At 49.8% G+C, this 17,887-nt stretch overlaps 1 long non-coding RNA gene across 1 annotated transcript; it reads right to left on the reverse strand.

The window, feature by feature from the left end:
- On the reverse strand, positions 1-17,031 carry LOC145510054 (uncharacterized). Its single transcript, XR_014056650.1, has 5 exons — positions 16,884-17,031; positions 16,378-16,431; positions 13,756-13,925; positions 7,642-7,787; positions 1-2,826 (listed from the first exon to the last, which is right to left on the reverse strand). It is a non-coding gene; the product is annotated as an uncharacterized LOC145510054 (long non-coding RNA).
- Positions 17,032-17,887: the final 856 nt, after the last annotated feature.

Here is a 17,887-nt window from a genome sequence, read left to right on the forward strand (position 1 = left end):
TGGAAACAGTGACAGACTTTATTTTCTTGGGCTCCAGAATCACTGTGGAAACTGACCACAGCCATGAAATTAAAAGACACATACTCCTTGGAAGGAAAGCTATGACAAACTTAGACAGCATATTCAAAAGCAGACCTGTCACTTTGCTGACAAAGATCTATATAGTCAAAACTATGGTTTTTCCAGTATGTGTGGATGTGAGAGTTAGACCATAAAGAAGGCTGAGCACCGAAGAATTGATGCTTTTGAACTGTGGTGCTGGAGAAGACTCTTGAGACTCCCTTGGATGGCAAGGAGATCCAACCAGTCCATCCTAAAGGAAAACAGTCCTGAGTATTCATTGGAAGGACTGATGCTGAAGCTGAAGCTCCAATACTTTGGCCAACTGATGCAAAGAACTGACTTATTGGAAAAGACCCTGATGCTGGGAAAGATTGAAGGCAGGAGGAGAAGGGGATGACAGAGGATGAGCTGGCTGGATGGCATCACAGATTCAATGGACATGAGTTTGAGCAAACTGCAGGAGTAGGTGATGGACAGGGAAGCCTGGCATGCTGCAGTCCACGGGGTCGCAAAAAGTCAGACACCACTGAGCAACTGAACTGACTCACTGACTGCCTCTCAGGTCCTAGATTGGCCACTGAGTGGTGCACACACAGGATAAGCCACTGCAAAGACTGAAAACAGAACTGATGTTAAGACCATGACCTACAGAAAGCTGGTGGATTCTTGTGAGCTGGACCCAGCTGCGTCCATTGCCTGCCAGAACAAAATTATCAACATTCTGTATAGGATTTAAACAAGACCCAGAGTCTCATAACATAGTATTCTAAATGTCCAGGATATAATCCAGAATTACTTGGCATATGAAGAACCAGGAAAATTTCATCTTGCCTAGGAAGAGACAACCAACAGATTATGAAGATTCTAAGATGCCATAACTGTCTGATTAAAACTTCAAAGCAAGTATTGCAAAAAATAACTCAAGAAGGAAAGATGAACACTACTGAAGTGAAAGGAAAGAATACAAATCTAGACAAAGAAATAGAAGATATAGAGAAGAACTAGATGAAAATATTAGAGCTGAAAGAAATATTTGCAAAATAAAGAACTCATTGCATGTGCTCAATAGCAGAATGGACATGATGGGAGAATAAGTGAGCGAACCTGATGATAGAGGAATAAAAATTATCCAATTTGGACAAAAGAGACAAAAGAGATTTTTAAATGACGATAAAATCCAATTTTCTTCCATGATGAAATCACTTAACGAGCTGGGACAGAACCTGATTAAGGACGTGTCCAAAACAAGCATGGCTATCATAATGCTCAGTGGTGAAGACTGAATGCTTTTCCCTCAGATCAGCAACAAAGCAAGAGCATCACTTTTACTGAACATCATCCTAGAGGTTCTAGCCAGGGCAGTCAGGCAGGAAAAAGATAAAAGGCATCCAGATTGTAAAAGAAGAAGTAAAACTATCTCCATTCATGTATGACATGATCTTATATACAGAAAATCCCAAGAATCCACAAAATGTCTATTAGAGTAAATAGAAAGCTGAGCAAGGTTGTAGGATATGCCACCAACATACAAAACTTAGTTGTATTCTTATACACTAGCCATGGACAATCCAAAAAAATAATTCCTTCAATAGCAACAAAAATAATAAAATACTTCAGAAAAAATTTAAACAAACCACAGAACAGTGTTGAAAGATATTAAAGACCTGTATAAATGTGAAGACATCTTGTGTTCATAGACTGAAAGGCTTAATATCTTAGGCAATACTCCCCCAAATGATCTACAGATTCAGTGCAATCACCACCGAAATTTCAATTGTCTGTTTTGCAAAAATGGATACACTAATCCTGAAACTCATTGAAAGGGAGGCCAAGTAGCCAAAACAACCTTTAAAAAAATTTAAAAATTGAGGGAGGCACACTTCCCAACTTCAAAACTTACAACCAAGCTAGTGCCTTTGAGACAGGGTGGTATTGGCATGAAGGTAAAGACACAGATCACTGGAATAAGATTGATAGACCAGAAATAATCTGTACAGTTACATCCAACTGATTTTCTACAGGGACATTGAGGCCATTCAATGGAGGGTGGGGGGAAGAACAGTCTTTTTAACAGATAGTGGAGGAATAATTGTATAGCCAGATGCAAAAGGTAATTTAGAGCCCTACCTCACACTCTATATGAAAACTATCTCAAAATTAACACAAAGACCTCAATGTAAGAGCTATTAGTAAAATTACAAAACTCTTAGAAGGAAATAAAGATATAAAACTTTGTGACCTCAGATCTGGCAATCATTTCTTAGCTATGAAACCAAAAGGATAATCAATCAAAGAAAAAAATATATACTGGACTCCATCAAAATTAAAAATTTTTGATGCCAAGGACATTCTCAAGAAAGTGAAAAGGCAGCACACAGAATGGGATGACATATTAGCAAATCATGTATCTGTTGACTGTCTGGTGTCCAGTGTATAACAATAAAACTCAAATAATCAACTTTAAAATGAGCAAAGGGTCTGAATAGACATTTATCCAAAGAGATACACAAATAGCCAACAGATACATAAAAAGACGCCCCATCAGAACCACAATGAGAAAAAAACCCAATGAGACACCACGTCACACCCACTAGAATGGCTGTTATCAAACACAGAAGTAACAAGTGCTGGTGAGGATGTGGGGAACCCGAGCACTTGCGCGTTGTGGGTGGGGATGTAAACTGTGCAGCTGCTGTGGGAGACGGTTCATCGGTGCCTTCAAAGTTCAACGTGGGATTTTCATGTGACCCAGCGATTCCACTCCTAAGACACAAGAAAAATGAAGGGAATAAGAGAAATAAAAACGTAGGTCACACAACTTGTACATAAGTGTTCATAGCAGCACTAGTCACAGCAGCCAAAAAGTGGAAACTGCTCAAATGTCCATCAACTAATGATACTTTTTAAAAATCAAGATTTCTACTTCAGTACTTGTGATTGGTCTGTTTGTATTTATTTCTTCCTGGTTCAGTCTTGGCAGTTTGTATCTTCTTAAGAGTGTGTCCATCTCTTCTAGGCGGTCATTTTATTGGCATATAGTTTCCTCGCCGTAGTCCCTTATGATTCTTTGTACTGCTGTAACTTCTCCTTTTTCATTTCTAGTTTTATTGATTTGAACCCTCTCCTTTTTTTTCTCGATGAGTTTGGCTAAAAGTTTATCAATTTTTTTATCGTCTCAAAGAACCAGCTTTTAATTTCATTGAACTTTACTATTGTTTCATTGATTTCTGCTTTGATCTTTATTATTTCTTCCTTTCTACTAACTTTGAGTTTTGTTTGTTCCTCTTTCTCTAGTTGCTTTGGGTACAAGGTTTAGTTGTTTATTTGAGATTTTTGTTGTTTCCTGAGGTAAGATTGTATTATTATAAACTTCCCTCTTGAAATTGCCTTTGCCATGTTCTATAGGTTTTGGATCACTGTGTTTTCATGGTCATTTGTCTCTAGGTATTTTTTTTTAATCTCCTCTTTGATTTCATCAGTGATGCATTGATTGTTTAGCAACATATTGCTTAGCCTCCATGTGTTTGCATTTTTTACATCTTCTTTTCCTGTAATTGATTTCTAATCTCATAGCATTGTAGTCAGAAAAGATGCTTGCTATGATTTCAGTTTTCTTAAATTTACCAAGACTTGTTTTGTGGCCTAGCATGTGGTCTATCCTGGAGAACATTCCCTGTGCCCTTGAGAAGAAAGTATATTCTCCTATTTTTGGATGGATTGTCCTGTGATTATCCATTAAGTCTGCATGGTCTACTGTGTCATTAATGCTTGTTTTTCCTTGTTACGTTTCTGTCTGAGTGATCTGTCCATTGGTGTCAGTGGGTGTTGAAGTCCCCCACTATCACCGTTGGTTACTGTTACTGTCAGTCTCCCCGTTTACGGCCGTTAGCATTTGCCTTATATATTGAAGTGCTCTTTTGTTGGGTGCATACATATTTAGATTTTTAAGTGTGGTCTCTTCATACAATAATGCAAGATCATTCAGCCATTAAAAGAAACAACGCACTCACACCAGCTACAATACAAGTGAATCTTTGGAAACACGATCTCAGTGCCTGTGGGCTACAGCCCATGGGGCTGCAAGGAGCTGGACACAGTTTAGCAACTGAACAACAGCAACAGCAAAGTAAAAGCAGTCAGACACAAAAGCCTTATATTATATGATTTCACTTATAAATCTCCATAAGAGGAAATCCACAGAGATAGAAAGCAGACTGGGGGTGTCAGGGGATGAGGAAGAGGGGGCATGACCATTGGCGGATGTGTGGTTTCCTTTGGGGAATCACTGGAACTAGATTACAGTGATGATTGTATAACATTGTGAATATACTCAAAACCACCTAACTGTGCAGGAAAATGGTTAACATGGTGACTTTTGTGTTATGTGAATTATATCTCAATTAAAAAATTCAATTTAAAAAAGGAAAAAATGCACAAAGTTTCACAGACCTATGAGGAAATAAAATAAGGTGAAATGCTTGTGTCATCAGAGTCCTAGGAGGAGAGGAGGAAGGGGGAAGTGCAGAAAAAAAATGTCAAGAAATAGTTGTTGAAAACTCCCCAAATTTGGCAAAAAACACAAGCTTGAGACAACCCAAATGTCCTCCAGGGGTAAAGAGATGAAGAGCGAGGCTGCATCTGTATGAGGGACCACCACCCAGCACACGAAGGGACGTCTCACCGACACAGGCAAGTGGTCTCCAAGGCATGGTGCTGAGGAAGGAAGTCCTCCAGGTCTCCCTGTCCCCTTGCGTTTCTTTCATAGTTGCTGCTTGGAGGCCTGTGTCGGATAATCCCGGTGTCTTATTCTATTTTATAAGACATTCTGGAAAAGATGTGAGGTGGTGATGGAGAGCAGGTCACTGGTTGCCAGAGCTCACGACTGGGGGAGACCACAGGCAGCTCTGCAGTGGCTGACTGGACCACAGGGCCGAGGAGAGGGAATACCAGCTCCCAAGAGGGGAGGGTCCTGACAGTTGACTTCTGATGTGTGGGCACCACACGGATCAAGGAAGGAGCTGGGGGGCACATGGAGCGGCCAGCGCCAGCTCCCCAAGGAGCCACAGGGAGATACAGAAGCAGGAGGTGCCAAGACTCCGGTGCCTGGGGAATGAGACCGTCACACTCACTGCCTGTCCCCACCTGCACCCCCTCCCCTCGCGCTCAGCCAGGCGGCCACCCGGACCCGTCAGCTCGTGTCTCAGCTCGTGGCCACTAAACGTGTCTTCAGAAAGGAGATGTTTGGCGCTGAGATGAAAGTGCTGTGTCTGGTTTCCTGGGCAGTGTTCTTTCTCTCTGAGCAGCGGGTAAAGGGGAAGCGTCCTGCAGCGGTCGTGTCTAAGTCTCAGTGGGATGTGCTGGTTGTTTACTCCTGAGGCTGACATGGGCAGCGAGCCTGCTGGGTGTCCCCCAGTAAGTCAGCAGGGGTTGGGGGTGGGGGTTCACTGAAGACTGAAGTCCCAGCCCAGGGCCGTGGGCCCTGCAGTTCCACACAAGCAGGATGAGTGAGGGTCTGCACTCTGAGCTCAACTCCAGCCTGATCCCGGCCCTCCCCAGACACGCACCCTGCCGGAGCCCCTCCCCAGCCAGCTCCAGAGGCCTCCCCAGCCCTCACACCCCAGGAACACAATCCTTCTTTCCTCTTAAACTGGGAATATTTGAGATTCCACACAATGCCCCATTGAACTTTTCCAGAAATTATTTCCTGAGCAGCAAATTCTTGAGCCTCTTTTGAAATGCATTTTCCGTCTGTCCTGCTTTCTCTGCCGCCCTTTGCCTCTCCCGTGGCCCAGAAAATTCTCTGGTTCACGGGAAGGCCTGTGTCCTTTTGAGCAGGGTTCCCTGGAAGGGTCTGATTTGAGAGGCCGTGAGTTTTCAACCTCCGTGGGTCCCACGAGCCTCCATGGAGACAGAGTCTGAATCTTGTGTCCCTTCGGGAAAGACCTCCCCCGAGAAGCCCTCCTGACCAGCACTCCAGCCCCGGGGGCAGCACCCAGGCGAGCTGTCTGTGGGGAAGAACCACCCCATCCCAAGCTGGACCCTACAGGTCCTGCTGCGCGTGTGCGTGGAGCCACACTTCTGGGCTCGGCCACGGGAACGGGTGTGTCTGCATCAGGATGCCATTCGGTGAGCACCTGCTGCTGGGCAAACTGCAACCAAGTCTCCCAATACTTGCCAGGGACACGGGACAAGCGTTCACAGCCCCTGGAGTGAACTGTACGGAATCGCCCCCTGGGGTCTCTCAGCTCTGCTGTGTCCTGATCCCAGAGTGAGTCACCCCAGGGAGCGAGGGCGCCACGACCTGCGCTGATGGCGAGGGAGATGGGAGGGAGGTTCAGAAGGGGAGGCTGTATGTACACCTATGGCTGATTCACGGCGAGATGTGACAGAAAAGAGTGACATTCTGAAGAGCAATTATCCTTCAATAAAAAAATAAATTAAAAAACGAGATGAGCAAAAAAAAAAAAAAAGAACACATGAGCGCACGTGAGCCACGAGTGAGCAGGAGAAGGAGCCGGTGCAGGGGAGGAGGGAGGCGCTGGGCGCCGTGAGCGCTGGGCGCTGCGCTGCCGGGTCAGGAGCAGTGTGAACGCCCCTCCCTGTGTGTCTGCGCCCCGCCACGCCGCACTGCACATCACTGTGCTCCCTTATGGTCTGCGCGTCCCCTCCTCTAATCCGAGATCTCCTGGGTGTTCTGCTCAGTGTCTTGGAGTCTGGCCCGCATAAGTGATCTTTATGGCTGTGGTGCTGACTGTGGGTGCTATACTCATCTCTTTTCTTGTCTGTCTCCCCCAGTAGACGGAGCGCTTCCTGCGGGTAGGAACTGGATCTGCCCCATAAAGGGTGTGGCTTGCGTTTGCTGAACAGAACACAGCCTGGCATCCCGGGACAAATGAGAGGACGTGGCCCCGGACATCCTAGTGGGGAGGAGATGGTTAAAAGGAAGAGCGGCCTGGGGCTGGCTGGGAATGGGGCTCCAGCCCACGTGGCCACCCGACTCCTTCCAGAGAGTCTCTTCACAGTGAAAACTCGCCCTGGCGCCCTCCCCGCTGGAGGCATGGCCCTGGAGAGACTTCTCCAGATGGCCCGCAGGCACTGCTGCTACGTTCCTGCTGAGACCGCTCTCCACCCACAGCGGCCGCCCTGAGCCCGGCGCAGAGGGTGGCCTGCCCGCTGCCCCCTTGTTTCCTGCCCTCCAGCCCCACCATGCCCGTCGGCCCACCGGGGACACAGGGTCGGCATGGAGACCCAGGACGTTGACGTCTTCTCCTGTACTTAAGGGCAAAACGGGAAAGCTGAAGAGTTTCAAACTCACCGGTCCTTTCAACAAGACCTCCCTGTCCTCTCTGCGTCCATCCTGTGATAGGAGCGGGGCGAGAGAGCATGGAGACCGGCCCCCGCCCTCCATGCGGCAGAGCCCACCCGCGTCCTGGGCCAAGACCCCATTGCTAAGAGAGGAGCTGACAGCCTCCAGGGGGGCCAGACCCAGAGGCTCACAGAGACAGGGCACAGGGCAGCCCTGTCCAGCCCCAGAGGATCTGTCCTCACCACTCTGCATGTCCATACCGAGCTACCCACCTGCCTTCAACCAAACCCGGCTCTTCATGTCAAAGGGTAGTTCCCAGCAGAGCCCAGGTGTGGCAGCAGAGTGTCCTTTCATCCATTCCTCCATCTGTTCATTCATTCGTTCATTCATCCATCTCTCTGCGCTTCCATTTCTTCGCCTGAAAAATGAGGACAATGATCGTGCCTCCTCACAGGGATGGCGTGTGGATTCCCTCCAGGAGAAAGGAGGTCTTCACAGCTGTGCTTGTCTGCTCTGCCCAAGACCGGAGCCAGCCGGGCACAAAGAAATCTGGCAGATGGGGCTGGGAATAAAGCTTCAGCTTTATCACTTCATAGCAAAGAGCAGAGACATCACTTTGCCAACAAAGGTCCGTCTAGTCAAGGTTATGGCTTTTCCAATGGTCATGTATGGATGTGAGAGTTGGACCATAAAGAAAGCTGAGTGCCAAAGAATTGATACTTTTGAACTGTGGTGTTGGAGAAGATTCTTGAGAGTCCCTTGGATGGCAAGGAGATCCAAGCAGTCCATCCTAGAGGAAATCAGTCCTGAATATTCATTGGAAGGACTGATGCTGAAGCTGAAGCTCCAGTACTTTAGCCACCTGATGCGAAGAACGGACTCATTGCAAAAGACTTTGATGCTGGGAAAGATTGAAGGCAGGAGGAGAAGGGGACAACAGAGGATGAGATGGTTGGATGGCATCACCGACTCGATGGACATGAGTTTGAGTAAACCCCGGGAGTTGGTGATGCATAGGGAACCCTGGTGTGCTGTGGTCCATGGGGTCGCAAACAGTTGGACACGACTGAGCGACTGATCCAAACTGATCACTTCAAACAAACAAAGCTGGATTCAGAAGAACACAGCTGGGATGGGCAGCAAGAGGGGCTTCCTAATGCCAGCCACCACCACTAGGCATCACTGGGCCAGGGGCAGCAATGACCTCTGCAGGCCTGCCTGCAGGGCTGCCCCCAAACGCGGCCACAGGGAGGGGACGCGTCTGACCACGCTGCGAGCTTAGAGGGGACTGAGGGTGGAGGCGCTCGTACCCAGCCTGCTCCCCCAGCAGGGGCAGAGCTCCCCACTCCGGGAGGGTTTAGGAAAAACCCTCTCTAAGGACACTGTGCGTGCTTAGTTGCTCAGTCGTGTCTGACTCTTGCGACCCCGTAGACTATAACCTGCCAGGCTCCTCTGTCCATGGGATTCTCCAGGCAAGACTACTGGAGTGGGCTGCCATTTCGGGAAACTGCTTTCGGCCACCCGCACTCCATCCAAGCAGGGTTGATGTTGACACAAAGTGCTTGGACAGCGCCAGGTGTGGAGAAGGTGCACAGTGACCCCTGGCTGTTAGGATTCTTACCACTACTATTTGCTGAGCCGCTGAGATGTGCCAGGCCCAGGCCGGGTGCTGAGGCTGCAGAAGTGAGCAGGGCATGGTCCTGCCCGCCTGAGCCTCCAGCCCAGCCTCGTGAGCCTTGGGGTCTGGGTGAGGCAACGACTTGCCTACACCTGCTTCTTCTGGGGCTTGTTGAAAGGCTGCCGCAAGATACCATGTTGTATGTGCGTGTGTGTGTGTGTGTGTGCCTGTGTGTGCCTGCACGCACACATGGCTCAGTTGCTCAGTCATGTCTGACTCTTGTGACTCCAAGGATTGGGGCCTGCTAGGCTCCTCTGTCTAGGGGATTATCCTGGCAGGAATACCTGAGTGGGTTGCCATTTCCTCCTCCAAGGGATCTTCCCGACCCAGGGGTCGAACCTGTGTCTCTTGCGTCCCCTGCACTGGCAGGCAGGTTCTTTACCACTGTGCTGCCTGGGAAGCCCCTCGTTGTATGTGTCCTTCTTCAAATAGTGGATACTTCTGCTTTGTTATTTTCAACTTGTTTTGAATACTTCGGGTCCTTGCACTTCTGTATGAATTTTACAATTGGTTAGTCGGTTTCTACCAAAAAGTCCACTGAGAACTCGCCTGGGATTATACTGAAACTATAGATAAATTTGAGGAGAAGAGGCATCTTAACCTGTTTCATGTCTTTAGGTTTTTACTTTCTTTTAGCAATCTTTGGCGATTTTCAGTGGACCAGCCTTGCACATCTTTCGTAGATTTAGTCTTGGTAGCTCACATGGTAAAGAATCTTCCTGCAATGTGGGAGACTAAGGTTTGATCCCTGGGTGGGGAAGATCCCCTGGAGAAGGGCATGGCAACCCACTCCAGTATTCTTGCCTGGAGAATCCCATGGACAGAGGAACCTGGCGGGTTACAGTCCATGGGGTCGCAAAGAGTTGGACATGACTTGAGTGACTAACACTTTCACTTTTTCATTCCTATTTCATTCCTTTTAATGTTCCCATAACTGATTGTTTTCAATTCCAGTTTCCAGTCACTCACTGCTCGTGTATTAAAAATGGTTTTATATCGTGAACTTGTATGCTACAACCCTGTTAAGCTCACTTATCTGTCTTGCTAGCTTTTTTGTAGATTCTATCAGATTCCATCAGATTTTTCATATAGATAGATGGCCATGGCATACATGAAAAAGACAGTTTTACTTCCTTTCCGATATGCGTGCCTTTTGTTTCTTTCTGTTGCCTCCTCGCGCTGGCCGGCTCTCCAGTACAACGCTGACCAGGAGTGGACAGCGGATACCCATGCCCCTGTTCTCAGGGTCAGCCAGTCTTCTTCCACTAGGGGCTGTTTTTCATGTGTCCTTAATCAGCCGAAGGAAGCCACCCTCTATTCCAAGTGTGCAATAAAAATACTTGGCCACCTGATGCGAAGAGCTGACTCATTTGAAAAGACCCTGATGCTGGGAAAGATTGAGGGCAGGAGGAGAAGGGGACGACAGAGGATGAGATGGTTAGATGGCATCACCGACTCACTGGAGATGAGTTTGAGTAAACTCCGGCAGTTGGTGACAGACAGGGAGGCCTGGTGTGCTGCAGTCCATGGGGTCGAAAAGGGTCGGACACGACTGAGCGACTGAACTGAACTGAATAAAAATACTTGCTGGGTTTTATCAAAGCTTTTTTGGTCTCTATTGACATGATTGTGTGATTTTTCATTTTCAGCTTATTAATGTGATAAGTTACATCAATTGCTTTTAAAATGTTGAACCAACTTTGCATTCCTGGGATAAATTTGCCTTGGTCATAATATATGATTCTATGTATATATTATTGGATGCAATTTGCTAAATTCTTGTTTAAAACATTTTCACCTATTCATAAGAGAGGTTAATGTGTACTTCCTTTCTGTAATGTCTGTGTCTGGTTTTGGTATCAGGATAATGCTGGCTAGAATGAGTTGAAAAATATTCCTTCCTCTTCTATTTTCCAGAAGAGTCTGAGTATAATCGGTATTAGTCCTTCCTTAGATTTTTGGTAGAATTTTCCGGTGAAGCCATCTGGGCCTCAGTTTTCTGTTTGAAGAGGTTTCAATTCAGTTTCTCTAATAGATATAGGGCATTACTCAGAAAAGAGAATCTTTTTCATCTTGAGCTTTAGTATTTCATGTCTTTCAAGGAATTTGTCCTTTGTAGCTAGGTTGTTGAGATTATTGACATGAAGTTATCCATACCATTTCCTATTTTCCTTTTAGTATCTATGGAATCTATAGTGATGTCATCTCTCTCATTCCTGATATTGGTGGTACTGACAGGCTTTGCCCAAATATTACCTCCTACAAAATAGTAAAGACGTGCTGAATCGACTTCTCCAGTAGCTATTTCACTTTGTCTCTGGAACCCCCAACATCTCCCCTCCTTCCCTTCTGCTCGTACCATCCAGTCCTGCACCCAGTTGGGCCCCTAGGATGGCTGAGCAAGGTAGGACCAGGTGTGACTGCATTCAACAAAGTTCAGTTCAGTCGCTCAGTCATATCCAACTCTTTGGGACCCCATGGACTGTAGCACGCCAGGCTCCCCTGTCCATCACCAACTCCCGGAGTTTACTCAAACTCATGTCTGTTGAGTCAGTGATGCCATCCATCGGTCTCATCCTCTGTTGTCCCCTTCTCCTCCCGCCTTCAATCTTTCCCAGCATCAGGGTCTTTTCCAGTGAGTCAGTTCTTTGCATCAGGTGGCCAAAGTGTTGGAGTTTCAGCTTCAACATCAGTCCTTCCAATGAATATTCAGGACTGATTTCCTTTAGGATGGACTGGTTGGATCTCCTTGCTGTGCAAGGGACTCTCAAGAGTATTCTCCAACACCACAGCTCAAAAGCATCAATTCTTCAGTGCTCAGCTTTCTTTATGGTCCAACTCTCACATCCATACATGACCATTGGAAAAACCAAAAGACGAAATTAAATGGCTTAAACAAAGCAGTTAATTTCTCAAGTAGAAGATGTCAGGAGGCATGAGGTCAGCAGAGACCCCAGAGCCCACTCTCTTTCTGCTTCAACACACTCAGTGTGTGATGTCTTTCTTCAAAGTCACAATCTGGCTGCTGCAGCTCCAACTAGCATCTCTGCATTCCAGCCAAGAGGAAGGGAAGAGCAGAGGTTAAGGGGTGAGCACATGCTGTCTGTCCCCCTTCAAAGAACATTCCTTAAGTTCTACTTGGGTACCTCTGCTCCACTTCATGGCCACACCTGCAGCTCCAGTTTCACCTGCTTCTCCCTTCAGCCTGTCTCCTGGGGTCCCACCAAGCCCACTCATTCCCCAGCTCAACTCTGCACCAGACTTCTGCACCCCATTTCCTTCCCACCAGAGGCTCAGAGGATTATCCTCACTCCCCATCACTCTATCGGCCCCAAGGAAAGGGGCTCACCCAGGGTCTCCCAAAGTTGGTGACCCAGCAGGGCGACCTCCCCAGCCAATATTTCTGCCCAGAGCTCTAGCTGGCCCCGTCCACCTGGCTCTCTGAAGATGACATTCCAAGAGACTGGTTGCAGAGTCCAGGGCCACCCAGTGAGCGGCTAGATGAGTCATCTCACAGGAGGGTGCCAGGCACTCCTGGGCCCTCCAGAAAGGGGCCTATGGTCCTACTGCCCGCGGGGGTTCTCTCAACCACTCCTCCAGCACAGGCCAGACATGGCGCCAAGTATGGGGATTCAGCAAAGGGTCCTTCTGTCTGTCGAGAACAGTGCTTTAGTCCCCAGAGCAGCTCCCTCGTCCCCATCTCCTGGAGGGCGGGAGCCGCTGACCCTTGACCTGGCTCATCTCCTGGGCTGAGGGCATGCCGGGACAAATGACGCAGAGCACAGGCACCATCCCGTCCTACCCTCGGATTGCCAGGCGGGAAAGACCTGGAGGAAGTCCTGGATAATCCTACAGTGGCCTCCCTGCCTTCTGGCACCACCCCCAGCCCCCTGCTCACAGGCGATGAGACTGAGGGTCCCAGAAATGCCTTGTCCAGGCTGACGTGGCCACAGGCCTCTCTGAGCAGAGAGAGGTCCACGCTGAAGACTATTCTGCGCCCCTGGTCACCTCCAGGCCTCCCTGCCCGGAGAAGGCACTTCCTCACTCTGCAGATGAGAACTTGTTAAATTGCTCGAAGGTGTTTCAGACCCCGAGCTCCGCTATCCTGCCCAGAACCCTCCCTCTCCACCTGCGTGCCCCCGCTGCCCCTCGGGTCAGGAGGATCTCAACAGGCTTCCTGCCCCGCTTCTGCCCTAACACCCAGCTGCAGCCTGGACGGGCAGAGTCAGGCCAGAGAGGCCAGCGCAGGAAAAGGGCGCTGTTGAGGCAAAGAGATTGCTGAATGCGGCTCAGTTCTTGGAAGTCACTTTTTCCTTCCCTCTCCCCAGGCACCCGCCCTCTTCACGTCCTGCCAAAAGTCTGTGCCTCGTGTAAACCCTGAGCCGTGGAGCCGCCTTCCAACACGGGCCTGCTGTTGACGTGGCCCCCAAGCCTGGCCACCACCAGGAGGGCGAGAGAGCCCGTGCAGGGGGGAAGCTGAATTTCCCGGGCCCAGCCTCCAATGGGCATGTCTTTGGGGGTTTTCTGGGCTGGGGAGGAGGCTGGAGATGGAGGAGGGCAGACCCCCTCGGTGGCAGCTGGGGCTCGCCTCTATTGTCTGGCCCCGGGGTGCACAGACCCTGCAGGACTTCCACCCCAGAGCCCGCCCCCAGCAGGCCTGCTTACCCCCCTCCTCCCTGCAGATGGGACGCGCTGCCCTGGCACCCACCTGTGCGGGTGTGGGCAGAGGGTCTGACCCAGGTTGCTCAGAGTGTGTGGCAAGGCTAGGTGTCTGATCCCAGGGCTTGCTTCCTCTCCAGCCATGGCCTCTTGCAGACTGAAAACAGACTCTGAAGGAGCAGGAATCCGGAAGAGTGTCCACATCGGAGGATACCTGAGCTGGAAGGACCAGAGAGCCCCCTGGCCTGCGTGGTCTTCAGGAGAGGACTCGGAGGCCCTCTCACAGCAGGCCGGTGGCAGGGCTGGGGCTTGCCTGCCATTGACTCCCGAACCCAGGAGACCGTGCACTTGGCCGGCCCCTCCCTCTCCTCCCTCCCTGGTGCTGGGGGAAGGGAGAGAACTTCCCCAGGGTGTGGCCCTGGTCACCACTGGAGAGAAATGAATTTCAAAATACATTTCTGGATGAATCATTGCATCAGGAAACCTCGAAAACTGCCCGTGTCCGCTGAAGGCTCTGTCCTGCTGTCTCCTTTTTAAAATCCTGGAAAGAACTCTCTGCTAATGGTCCGTTTGGAACAAACGCTGTGCGGCTACAACGCAGGGGCCGCCCCACCCGTAGAGCGGCGCAGAAGGCTGCCTGGTGATGATGAGCAAGCCCCCCAGGACTCAGCACCTCCCGCAGTCGTTGAAGTCTGCTCTCTTCCCAGACAGTAACGAACCAGGTGACAGGGTCTTGGCTCAAGAAGAGGCTCCATTCTCACACTAACCCCGTTGTGAAAGGTTTAAAATCTGCTGGGAGGGGGAGGCAGAGCTTCCCAAGGAATCGCTCAGTGTGCTGGTTACACTGTCACAAGGTTTGTTGTCGGTCAGTTGCCAAGTGATGTTGGACCCTTCGGGACCCCATGGACCGCAGCACGCCAGGCTTCCCTGTTCCTCACCGTCTGCAGGAGTTTGCCCAAGTTCATGTCCGTTGAATCGGTGACGCCACCCAACCTTCTCATCCTCAGTAACCAGCACTACTGAGCAATTTCTTGAGAAGCTGCAAGGTTACATTATTGCAAATGTCACTAGGGACCCTGTTAACACACAGGATAACACAGTGCACAGTACATGAGATGTTTCGGGTTCAATATCTTTAAAAAAATCTTTTTTAATTTAAATATTACAGAAACAATTTTACAACGTTGTGTGGGTTTCTGCCATACAACAATGCGAGTCACCCGTAATTATACACATGTCCCCTCCCTCCCTCCACCACCCCATCCCTCCGGGTCATCACAGAGCATCAGTCTGGACTCCCTGTGCTACACAGCAGGTCCTCACCACTGGTCCAGCTTACGCCTGATATATATGTTGGTGCGTATATGTCATATGTATGTCGATGTTACTTTCTCTATTTGTCCTACTCTCGCCCTCTTGAACCGAGGGAAGAAAGCAGGGAGGAAGGAAAGAGGGGAGGGAGGGAGAGTGAATGGATGGACAGATGGCTGATGGATGGATAGAAGGTTGGATGGGTGAGTGGGTGGATGGATGGGTGGGTGGGTGGATGAGTGGGTGTGTGGATGGATGAGTGAGTCCGGTGGATGGATGAATAGGTGGATGAGTGGGCGGGTGGATGAGTGGGTGGATGGGTGAGTGGGTGGGTGGATGGGTGGGTGGATGAGAAGGTTGGGTGGGTGGATGGATGGATGGATGAGAAGGTTGGGTGGGTGGATGAGTGAGTGGATGGGTGAGTGGGTGGATGGATGGGCGGGTGGATGGATGGGTGTGTGGATGGATGAGTGAGTCCGGTGGATGGATGAGTAGGTGGATGAGTGGGCGGGTGGATGAGTGGGTGGATGGGTGAGTGGGTGGGTGGATGGATGGGTGGATGAGAAGGTTGAGTGGGTGGATGAGAAGGTTGGGTGGGTGGATGGATGGATGCATGAGAAGGTTGGGTGGGTGGATGGGTGAGTGGGTGGATGGATGGGTGGGTGGATAGGTGGGTGGATGGATGAGTGGGTGGGTGGGTGGATGGATGGGTGGATGAGAAGGTTGGGTGGGTGGTTGAGTGGGTGGATGAGAAGGTTGGGTGGGTGGATGAGTGGGTGGGTGGATGGATGGGTGGATGAGAAGGTTGGGTGGGTGGTTGAGTGGGTGGGTGGATAGATGAGTGGATGGATGGATGAGTGGGTAGACACGTGGGTGGATGGCTAAACAGGTAGATGAGTGGATGGGTGGGTAGGTAGATGGATGAATAGGTGGATGGATGGATGTTGGATGTCTGGAAAGATGGATAACTGTGTGGGTAGATCCTGTGTCCCCACAACACGTGCATTTGTTCATTCAGTCATTCATTCCATTAATACAAACATTTACTGAACACCTGTTAAGCACCAAATCCATTCCAAACACTGCAGATGCAGGGGTAATCAGGAAAAACAGACACTGTGTTTCTCTTTCTGGAATTCACAGCCTGGAGCCAAAAGGGGAACAAGAAGTCAGGCTCCATTTCCACAGAAGAAATGCAGAAAGCAGTTTTCCCATTTACATAAGCCAATGAAATCCAACCTTGACTGAATATATCAGCATTTGTGTCATGAACTCAGTCATAACAAAAGGCAGCATGGTACGTTAGAAGCAGCCAGCGCTCTGGAGTCTGATCAGGTTAAATCAACCCTTTGATGCTTACCTGCTGTATAGCATGGACAGGTCAGTTCATTTCTCTTGGTCTCAGCTTCTTCACCTATACCATGGAAATGAAAGTGAAAGTCGCTCATTTGTGTCCAACACTTTGTGACCCCATGAACCATACAGTCCTTGGAATTCTCCAGGTCAGAATACTGGAGTGGGTAGCCTTTCCCTTCTCCAGGGGATCTTCCCAACCAGGGATCAAACCCAGGTCTCCCGCGTTGCAGGTGGATTCTTTACCAGCTGAGCCACCAGGGAAGCCCAAGAATACTGGATTGGGTAGCCTTTCCCTTTTCCAGTGGATTTTCCCGACCCAGAAATCGAACCAGGGTCTCCTGCATTGCAGGCAGGTTCTTTACCAGCTGAGCTATCGGGGAAGCCCATAGAAGTAACTATCCCCATTTGCAGGGCTGTCATGAACCCCCCCTGCCCCCTAGGCAGCTCACAGACTTTCTGTTCAAGGCTCCCCTCCCTGTCCCCAACCCAGGCAACCATCCAATCGCTTACAATTTGCTGTTCATGCTGCTGGGCTGCCCTGGGCTATCAGAGGAGCAAGGAGCAGACCCTAACCCCCCTTTTCTCCCCACCCCTCATTTCTCTCATCGGCCCTCCTGCCAAAGTTGTAAAGAATCGTGAAACTCCCTCAGAAGTCTAAGAAACTAAAAGGAAGGTGAAGAAACTAAAAGACACAACAGGGTCAAAGGGAAAGAAATGAAACTTGTCCAATCAGCCTGATATCACACGGTCCAAGGGGAGCCACCTCCCAAAGTTAAGCCCTCCCTCCCACCGTTTTATCTTCAGAACCAGCCTCTCCGCCTGCAAACCTCTGCCCGCGTCCCCACCATCTCTCAGGGTCACACCGGACACGGCCCCCGCCCTCTCCCAGGCACTCAGTGACCTTAGCACTAGGCCTGCAGCTAGCTCTGCAGGGCCCCCAGCCTCTGGGACATTCAGGCCTCTCAGCTCTAGGCCACTAGCCGTCCTTGGCCAAGGATGAGCCATCTTCCTGAGGCTGACCCCACTGGGCCAGCCTGACCCCAAGTTGGCCCTGGCCCAGAGCCATCTGCAAACCATTGCCACTGGTCAGGAGCAACGACGCAGAAATCGAGAGTCAACAGCAACGTCTGTGACAGTTTGACAAAGCGATTTTATGTCTGTTGTTAAATTTTATCTTTAAATAATTTTATCTACTTTTGACTGTGCTGGGTCTTTGTCGCTGCAAGAGCTTTTCTTTGCAGCAAGCAAGGGCTGCTCTTGAGTCGGGGTTCGAGGGCCTCTCAACGAGGCAGCTTCTCTGGTTGTGGAGCAGGGGATCCCAGGCACGTGGGCTTTGGTAGTCTTGGTTCCTGGCTCCGGAGCGCAGCCTCAGTAGCCGTGGTGCGCGGGCTTAGTCGCTCCGTGGCGTTTGGAACCATCCCGGGTCAGGGATGGAACCTATGACCCCCTTACACGGGAAGGTGGGCTCCTTGCTCCGGAGCCACCAGGGAAGCCCTGTTGCTAATTTTTTAAAA

Source organism: Giraffa tippelskirchi, chromosome 1, assembly GCF_054371585.1.
Source record: "Giraffa tippelskirchi isolate mGirTip1 chromosome 1, T2T-mGirTip1v1.2.pri, whole genome shotgun sequence".
In the NCBI taxonomy this organism is placed as follows: domain Eukaryota; kingdom Metazoa; phylum Chordata; class Mammalia; order Artiodactyla; family Giraffidae; genus Giraffa; species Giraffa tippelskirchi.